Source organism: Phaseolus vulgaris, chromosome 4 (genome assembly GCF_051622355.1).
Source record: "Phaseolus vulgaris cultivar YP4 chromosome 4, ASM5162235v1, whole genome shotgun sequence".
NCBI classification, from domain to species: domain Eukaryota; kingdom Viridiplantae; phylum Streptophyta; class Magnoliopsida; order Fabales; family Fabaceae; genus Phaseolus; species Phaseolus vulgaris.
In genome coordinates, this window is record NC_143501.1 from 14016690 (window position 1) to 14027192 (window position 10503).

The window sequence follows — 10503 nt, forward strand, 5'->3', positions numbered from 1 at the left end:
ATTGCTGCAACTCTGATGTCAAGTCCGCTAAGCATTGGGACTTGATAGGTCCTTGTGGTTCGTATTTAATGCTGAATTCGGACAACTCGACTGACCAGCCGATCATTCTTCCTGCCAACTCGGGTTTTTGCAAAATCTTATTGATGGGGAAGTCAATTCGCACTACGATCTCGTGGCTTTGAAAATATTGTCGAAGTCTTCTGGAAGCATGAACGAGGGCTAGAGCTACCTTCTCAATCGTTTGATATCGGGTTTCAGCATCTTGTAGTACTCGGCTAACGAAGTAGACTGGTTTTTGTTCTGTTTCACCTTGTACTATGGCGGCACTCACGGCTTCCGGCGACACGGCCAGGTAGACCAGTAAAGGTGTCCCATGGACGGTTTGCTTAGAACGGGCGGTTCGGCCAACGCCTTTTTTATAATCTGAAAAGCTTCTTCGCAGCTTTTGTTCCATGCGAACTTCTCTGCTTTTTTCATGAGCCTCAAGATCGGTCTGATCTTGTCTGCTAGTCTGGGCATGAATCTGGACAAGGACGTCAGTCTTCCTACCAGCCGCTGAACTTCTTTCAGGCTATCCGGGCTTCTCATGGTTTCCAAGGCTCGGCACTTGTCCGGATTTGCCTCGATTCCTCGACTTGTCAGCATAAAGCCTAGGAACTTGCCTCCTTCAACCCCGAATACACATTTCTTAGGGTTAAGACGCATGTCGTACTTCCTTATCTGCTGGAAGACCTCAGCCAAGTCGTTGGCATGCTGTTCCACGCTATCAGATTTCACAATTATGTCATCAACATAAACCTCCATGGTTTTTCCTATCTGGTCTCGGAACATTCGGTCCATAAGCCTTTGATAGGTCGCTCCAGCATTCTTGAGGCCGAAAGGCATGACCTCATAGCAAAAGTTGGCTCTGTCAGTAATGAAGGCTGTCTTCTCTCGGTCTGCCGGATTCATGCGTATTTGGTTGTACCCGGAGTATGCATCGAGGAAACTTAACACTTTGTGGCCGGCTGCACCATCTACCAGCCGGTCAATGCTCGGCAACGGATACGCATCTTTTGGACAAGCCCTGTTAAGATGGGTGTAATCGGTGCACATTCGCCACTTTCCATTGTTCTTCTGCACCAGGACTATGTTTGCCAGCCACGTGGTGTAATGCACTTCTCGGATAAACCTAGCATCCAGTAGTTTCCTGGTTTCCTCTTCGACTATCCGTCCTTTTTCTCCCACGAACTTTCTCTTCTTCTGGGCTACCGGCCTAGCCTCCTTACAGACTGATAGTTTGTGCGAGATTATGCGAGGATCTATTCCCGGCATGTCGGTTGCCGACCATGCGAACAAGTCCGTATTTTTGTATAGGACAGCCGTGATATTGTTCTTTCCCTCTTCTCCTAAGGTTGATCCCAAACGTGTGTTCTGACCTGCTCGGCCCACCCGGCATAGCACCACCTCTTCCTTGGGTTCCACCTGAGGTTCGTCATTCGGTCTTGGATCCAGGTCATCACTCAGGGATATATGATGAACCTCGGCCCTCCGGGTGGGTGTTCGCGGTGGCAGAATCTTCAAACTTGTCGCGTAACATTCTCTAGCAGTCTTTTGGTCGGCATGGAGAGTGACCACCTCTCGGCCCCTACTCGGGTTGTCGGCTGGGAACTTCATGGCTAGGTGGGGTGTCGAGACTATAGCTCCCAATTTGTTGAGAAAGGATCGCCCAATCAAAATATTGTAAGACGTTTCGGCGTCGACAAGCAGGTATCTGATTTTGATCGTCCGGCAGTCTCGATTTCCTTCTCCAAACTTGGTGTCCAGGTCAATGTACCCTCTAGTGTTGACTCTCTGCCCCGTGAAGCCAATGATTTGTTCATCATACTGGACAATGTCGTCGTCAGATATGCCCATCTTTCGGAAGGTCTTCCAATACAAGATATCCACAGAGCTTCCTTGATCTATCAGAGTTTTCATGATGACAAAGTTGGCTACTTCGATGGTGACTACCATAGGGTCATCATGCTTCGGGTTTATGTTTCTGAAGTCCGAATTCGTGAAAAGCATGGGAGGCAGGTCTCTCCTGTTGCTTCTGCTGATGGAGTACACCGAACTGACCGCTCGGAGGTGTCTTTTTCGGGAGGATGATGTAGTTCCTCCTCCCGCGAAACCCCCGACAATCGTGTTTATGACCCCCCGTACCGGCATGGTTCTTCGAAGATCTCTTCCTCCTCGTCCTTCTCGGCCTTCCCGGCCTCTTCGGCCTCTCTGTTCGTTTGCCTGTGTGTCCCTACGCCCTTCTCTCTTTTCCATGTCAACCTCGTTTTTCCCGTCTTCTCGGCTTGTCTGGACAAAGCGTCGCAGATGACCGGCTTGGATGAGCTCTTCGATTTTATCCTTCAGTGCCCAACAATCTTCCGTTGTGTGCCCAAAATTGCGGTGGTATCGACAATGCTTGGTTTGATCGGTACTCTGCGGGGTAGGAGTCCTGCTTGGTGCCTTCAGGAGATCTGCGTTTAGAGCTTCCTCTAAGACCCTCGACCTTTTGGCAGTCAAGGGGGTGTAAAGAGTGAAACGTGGTCCCTTGGGAAAGTCTCTAGGCTTCCCAAAATGTGTTGGTCTGCTTCTGTCTCTCCTCCTCTCAGGTTCGTCGGGTGCCTGAGCCCTACTCCGAAACTCTTTCAATTCCTCCAGCTGCATGTATTTGGTGGCTCTTTGGCGCAACTCATCCAATGTTGTGGCCGGTTGCATGCATAAACTATCCGAGAACGATCCCGGCTTCAGTGCAGTTACCATGTGGTGCATCGCCACTTCGGGACTTAGGTTTCGTATGTCTAACGCTGTTTTGTTGAATCTGTTCATGAAGGCCCTCAAGGTCTCCGACTTCTCTTGCCGAATATTCACTAAGGCGATCGAAGTGAGGTGGTGTGGTCGGCTGGTAGTGAACTGTGCTCCAAACTTAGCCGCGAGTGTGTCAAAGCAATCTATGGGTTGAGCTGGCAGTCGGGTGAACCAGCTCAAGGCTGCCCCCTTAAGTGAGGTGGGGAATATTCAGCACCACAACGCGTCTTCCGCCGTATGCAAGCCGACCTGTGTCAGGTACGCATTTACATGCTCATCCGGATCCGTGGATCCATCATACTTCTCCAACGTGGGGTTGTTCCAGGTTCCCGGCAAGGGGACTTCAAGGATGGTTTCAGTAAAGGGGCTTCTTCGAGGCGCCGTGTTTAGCGCATTATTTGAGGTCGGCCTTATGTTTTCTTGATACGAGCTCCCGGCCTCACGTGTATCCGTGTTCGCGTGATCTCCTGAGGGGATATTATCCATGGCTTCCGGTATTTCCGGCTTCTCAGCAAGCTTTTCTTTCATCCGAGCATTCTCCTTCCTCAAAGCTTCCATTTCCTGCTGCATTTTCAAGATTAACGTCATAGGGTCTGGACGGCTGGTTTCTTCTTGTGCATTCCTATCGTTACCTGTCATATTCCTCGTAGTCACCATGTGGACAATTCGTGGGGTTTTTGTTCTCGGCCCCACGGTGGGCGCCAAAATGTTCCTACAAGATCTAAGTCCTGCAGAACACTTCCTCTGATGATGTCTTATGTTGTTCTTCTCGTCTTGTCAGTCTTTCCGTTGATCTTCTTCCAGCTGGATCTTCGGCTTGGACACGATGGGGGGAGTACCTGCGAAGACACTCCGACGATCAAGTCAGACCGAGAGCTAAGCACCAGAAGAGTGGGGAGTGAATAGTTACCTTGGGTGATGTGCCTCTTCTGCTATTTATACTGCTCTAGGTGGGCTATGGCCGTTGTGGGCCTGCTTTAGGGTCCAAACGAAGGCCCAATTGTGTCTTAACCGTGCTTATCATTTAAGTTGGGTTGTTTATACCTAATTACGCGTTTAGCTTCGCCTGTTGTCGTCTAGTCGGTCTAGTCGGCCTTTCGGCCATCTGGTAGTACAGTTAGTAATAAGATTTAATTGAAAATTCTTTATTAATGAAAGAAAATAATGAATGGATTAAACATTCAAATTAAAAATATTAAATGTTGTACAGATTTAATTTGATAATATGTATTTTAATTAGGGAAAATGTTTAAATAAATATTTAATGTCAAATTTTCTAAGAACAATTAATAAACAGAAAAAGAAAATTGGAAATATTTATTCCAAAATTATTATCTGTTTAAATTATGATAAATGAGAGTGGCTTTTCATGGTTTGGAATTTAGAAGGGGACGCCAATTTTAAACCTTTTTTCTATTTGTTAGCAACCGTTTCAAATAGGAAGAGTCGTTTACTGTTCTTCGCACAAAGAGAAACATGTTCAGGTTCATATTGTTTTTCAAAATCTTCATGGACTTAAACTTTTTCGCATCAACTTACGGACGAATCGTTTTAAAAAGTTTACCTAAAGTCACACATACACATGATTGTTTGATTCAGACTCAATTGACAAAAAGTAAATAAACTTAGAGAAATATTAACATAATTAATTTACTTATCACATTAGTGCAAAAATAAAAAAAGAATGTTCTTTATTTAATGCAGTTTTACACTTAAAACGCATTCGTAAAAAACGCGGTAGTATTTTTAAAATTAATTTGATTTGAATTTGTAAATCAAACACTTTGATAATAGTCGCATTTATAAATCAAACATTTTGATAATAGCCACATTTACGAATGCAGCTTTGGTAATAAACGCATTTGTAAATGCTATACCCCTACCTGTCACATGATTCAGAAACATATACAAATGCGATTACCAGAAATAGCCCCACTTATAAATAGTATTTACAAATGCGACTATATAGCCGTATTTGTAAATATAAAATAGCCTCCCTTATTTAACATTTATGTGCTAGTGTCATTGTTATTATTTAATCCGGCTACCAGAAATAGTCGCATTTATAAATAATATTTACAAATGCGACTATATAACTGCATTTATATTTTTTTGATTTACGAATGCGTGTTGATCAACTGCCACTCTATAGTCGCATTTGTAAATATAAAATAGTCATCATTATTTAACAATTTTTTTTCTAGTATCATTGTTATTATTTAATAGATAAAAGCAAACTAAATAAAATAAAAATGAGGAGCAAACATCGCAAATTTAAAAACAACATGTATTAATTGATTAGAACAATAAACTAATAAGTAGTTTTCTATATAAGTATTTATCGGCTGGAGCAGCAGCACCTTGGACGTCGTTTCATTGGCTTTCTTGTTAGATAAGGTTATAAAGCACCTTGGAACTCGATTATACACGTGCAATATGGCAAAGTGAACATAAACTAATAACAATTTATTACATGAAAAAGACACATTAGCTACTTTAATAACTACTTTGAATAAAATTATTTTTGAAAACAATTAATTTGAATAAAATTATGTAACATTTTTTTATTTATTTTCTAATGCTTTGCATATTTGGAGTTCGGTTCGACAAATTTTTTCTTTTTCCTCTGTTCTCTAATAAGGAAGATCTTCTTTCTTTTATTAAGAGTGATGATAATTCTTTGGTTAGATTGCTTCTATGATAACTTTTTTTTATTTGAATGACATGGCGTATGGGGAATTATGCTAGATTTCAGGATAAGATTTATTTTTCTCAGACTATTTCGGTAATTAAATATTTAACTTGTCTCATGGGAAATTCGTCTAAAGCTTTAATGAAGCATGATATGTTGGATTTCAGTGTCATTAAATTTTTTGTTATTAATACTCATACTAGTAAAGTTCTTCGTCCTCTTCTTGTTAGATGAGAGTCCATTCACTAGGGTGGGTTAAAATTAACATTGATAGGGATATCCTAGTCTTACTACTTGTGGAGGTATTTTTCGTGGGAGTTTATTGGGGGCCTGTATTTCTTGATGTTCAGACTGATTTGGTTGCGAGGTTTATGAAGTTATATATGCTTTGGAAGAAGTTCAACATATGGGATTTACTAATGTATGACTTGAATGTGATTTTGTCTTGGTTTGTGTTGTGTTTACTGCTAGAACTATTGTTTCGTGGATGTTTCATAATCGATGGAATACTTGTCTTGATTATTGTGGGAGAATCATGTTTAGGATTACTCATATTTTTCGTGAAGGGAATGCATGTGTTGATAAGTTGACTAATTTAGGATTGATTCATAGAGAATAATTTCATTGGTATAATAGGTATAATCTGCCTATGTATCATTTTTGTTAACATATGAGTTTTGGTCTAGTCTCCCATAGTTTTATTGTATTTTCTTTCTTTTTTCTTTTTTTTAATAATATTTTTTTTCGTGTGATAACATAAGATTGTTGTTACTTGAGGTATCAACATAATTAAGATGTCAAATTGCATAGTGATGACTAACATAAAAACTTTATAACAAAAATTAAAAATATTAAATATTATACAGATTTAATTTGATAATATATATTTAATTAAGAAAAAGGTTAAATAAATATTTAATGTCAAATTTTATAAAAATAATTAATAAAAGAAAAAAAAGAAAAAAAATGGAAATATTTATTCCAAAATTATTCTCTCTTTCAATTATGATAAATGAGAGTCGCTTTTCATCGTTTGGAATTTAGAAGGGGACGTCAATTTAACAACTTTCTTGTATTTGTTAGCAACCGTTTCAAATAGGAAGAGTCGTTTACTATTCTTCGCACAAAGAGAAACATGTTCAGGTTCAGATTGTTTTTAAAATCTTCATGGACTTGAACTTTTTCGCATCAACTTACAGTGGAATCGTTTTAAAAAGTTTCACCTAAACTCACACATACACATGTTTGTTTGATTCAGATTCAATTGACGATAAAAAATAAACTTGGAGAAATAGGGATGGGGTATAAAATATTAACATAATTAATTTAATTATGATTGTTATTATTTAATAGATAAAAACATGCAAAATAAAAATTAGGAGTACGAACATCGCAAATTTAAAAACAACATGCATTAATTGATTAGAACAAATGTCACAAAGCTAGTTTGGTTGGATGAGAAGTATAGTAGCTAAGAAAAGTCGAAGGAGTAGGAGATAGACGAAAAACATCACAAACAAGGCGGAAGGCCTATATAGACACCCAGGTGTTGGGATGAAGTTGCGTAGGAGCCACGTGGAGAGCCCGAAGGACACCCACCGCGAAATTGTCAAAGGGAAGGGAGACATGCAAGTCTGAAAACAAACAAGCATATATATAAAAGAAAGGGCGCTCGGTAGATGACTGAGTAGAGCATACCACATCGGTCAGCTCACAAGACTCAATACTTATTACATCTAAACTCACGTCCAGTTCCAAAACACCGACCTAGTCTAAAAACTCAGCAACCACATCCCTCTTCACGAACAAACAGGTGATCCAGGTCACCTTCGGATCCACCCAGTCAAACCCCTGAGGAGACGACTACTCGGAAGAACCCGACCGATCAGAGGCACTGGTCGGGTCATCCTCCCTCACCATTCCCACAGGGGGCAGTGTCTGAATTGCCCCAACCGATAGTGTCTCGGTCATGGAAGAGTTGGATGATGACGAAGAAGGGGAAGACGGAAGAAGAGAAGCGGAATCTAAAGAAGAAGACGTGGGACGAGACAAAGAAAACATAACTAACCTCTTTAAAGACTGGAAGGACGAGCGAAGAAACAGAAGACGTTCAATGAGACAGAAAATCACTCGGCTATCGGAGCAAACAAGCACAGAAAAACAATGTCTCAACACTATGGAGACCCCCTATTTATACCCTCAAGGGTATAAGAATACGAAACGCCACAATTGCCTCAACCGTTAGATCTTCTCAAATCCAATGATCCTAAAGATTGGCACCAAAAAACCCCTCATTAATGAGGGTCATATCAGGCGCACAGAGACGCTGCAAAAACATCACGTCGAACCTAGAAAAGCCCAATCATCACATCAGATCCCTGTAAGTCAAAACATGAATAAACGCAAATTGAACACATACAATTTATGTTCACAAATAGATCTTATCATATCATGATTCTCACACAATCATATAATCAAGAAGGAATAAGCACTTACCTTGATCCATGAGTGATCCTAATTGAGCAGTTACTTTATCTCCTTTTATCCCAATCTATCTCTTGCAATTCCGTTCTTGTCTCACACTTTCGTGATGGTTAACAGTGAGACAACTATTATTTGCAGAGACAGAACCCTATAGCCTTTAGTACCCAATCTCCATCAGATGTAGGTTTTCATTAGGTATATCATCAGATATATATATTTCTCACATTAACCAATGGGCCTTTATTCTATTATTATTATTAAATCATATTTGGGCCCAAAGCCCAAACTCTAAGTCATGTGAGTCACTTTATAGAAATTAATTTACATAATTTCTTACATTCTCCCACTTGACTCATATGAGTTATAATACTTTCATGATTTAATAATTACATAAATGCGCATTTAAAAGGCCTTACATAAATTGATTCTATCATTATTCATAATCAAGAATACAGAAATAATAAGAGTCATGGCGGTTACATGTCATTTGAATCAACACATTTCCTTCCATGTACTACTATATCATTCTTTCTCCTTAATATGACTTTATAGTGAGAAATCCATAATAGGTTCAAACATAATGTCATTGTCATCAATAACAACATAATTTGTTTTCCACACCATAATAACATAATTTGCATGCATATACATAAAGTAGAAAACAACATAAATTTCAGAAACTTTAATTATCAATGAGCTCAGAGTGTCAAATAAGCATTAACAACATTCATAATTCACTAGTAAACATAATGCCCATATTTACAACATGACCAGTAAATGTTTTGGGCGGTAACCCTTTTGTTAAAGGGTCAGCAATCATAAGATCAGTGCTAATATGTTCTATTGACACTTTATGTTTCTGAACTTCTTCTTTAACGGCAAAGTATTTCAATTCCATATGTTTAGCACCTTTGGAATACTTGTCGTTTTTAGAAAAGAAGACTGCTGCGGAGTTATCACAATAAATTTTCAGCGGCTTGGCAATACTGTCAACAATTCCAAGTCCTGAAATAAAATTCCGCAACCAATTAGCCTGAACTGTGGCCTCAAAGCATGCCACAAACTCAGCCTCCATAGTGGACGCAACGATGACTGACTGCTTCGCACTTTTCCATGAAATCGCTCCTCCGGCTAAAAGATACACATAACCAAATGTAGACTTTCGTGTATCCACACAGCCAGCAAAATCTGAATCTGTATATCCAATCACCTCAAGATGATCAAATCTTTTATAAGTAAGCATGTGATCCTTCGTTCCTTGCAAGTATCTTAAAACTTTCTTTGCAGCTTTCTAATGATCCAATCCAGGATTACTCTGGTATCTACCAAGCATACCAACTGCAAAACTAATATCTTGTCGTGTACAAGTTTGAGCATACATTAAACTCCCAACAATAGATGCATAAGGTATATTCTCCATCTGTTTCCGTTCCAAGTCATTCTTTGGACATTGCATGAGACTAAATTTGTCTCCTTTCTGTATTGGAACAGGAGATGTCGAACATTTATCCATTCTGAATCTCTCTAAAACTTTATTAATATATGCTTTCTGAGACAAACCTAACAGTCCTTGTGATCTGTCACGGAATATTTCAATTCCTATCACATAGTATGCCTCACCCATATCTTTCATCTCAAAGTTATTAGAGAGAAACTTCTTAGTCTCACTTAATAGACCAAGATCATTAGTTGCAAGCAAGATATCATCAACATACAGAATCAAGAATATCAACTTGCTCCCACTGACCTTCAGATATATACACCGATCAACGATGTTTTCCTTAAACCCAAAGGACACAATAGTATCATTAAACTTAAGATACCATTGCCTAGAAGCCTGTTTAAGCCCGTATATTGATTTCTTAAGTTTACACACCATGTGTTCCTTTCCTTTTTCAATAAACCCCACTGGTTGGTCCATATAAACATCCTCTTCTAAATCCCCATTCAGAAAAGCAGTTTTGACATCCATCTAAAGCAACTCAAGATCATAATGAGCTACTAATGCCATGATAATTCTAAAGGAATCTTTCTTAGAAACAGGTGAAAATGTTTCTTTATAATCAATGCCATCCTTTTGAGTAAAACCTTTGGCAACAAGTCGGGCCTTGTAACGTTCGATATTGCCATGAGAGTCACGTTTAGTCTTAAAGACCCATTTACACCCGACTCTTTTGCATCCTTCTGGCAATTCTATAAGGTCCCATACATCATTCTGTGCCATTGATTTAAGCTCATCTTTCATGGCATCTAACCACTTATCAGAATTATCATCTTTCATGGCATCTAACCACTTAAGTCATTTTCTGACTCTTGTAGATAAACCACATAATCATTCGAAACAGCAGACTTTCTTTCTCTTTGAGATCTTCTTAATACTATTTCTTGTGGTTGTTCTACTACAGGTTCATTGTTTTCTTCATGATCATTAATTTGTTGTTCTTCTTCATCGTTGCGTGATTCAACTACATTAGGAACAACAATACTTGAAGTAAAGGTACTAG

The 10503-nt window shown here is 39.3% G+C and overlaps 1 pseudogene; it reads right to left on the reverse strand.

Annotated features, from left to right (window-relative positions):
- Window positions 1–456: 456 nt before the first annotated feature.
- On the reverse strand, window positions 457–3480 carry LOC137838302 (uncharacterized; annotated as a pseudogene).
- Window positions 3481–10503: the final 7023 nt, after the last annotated feature.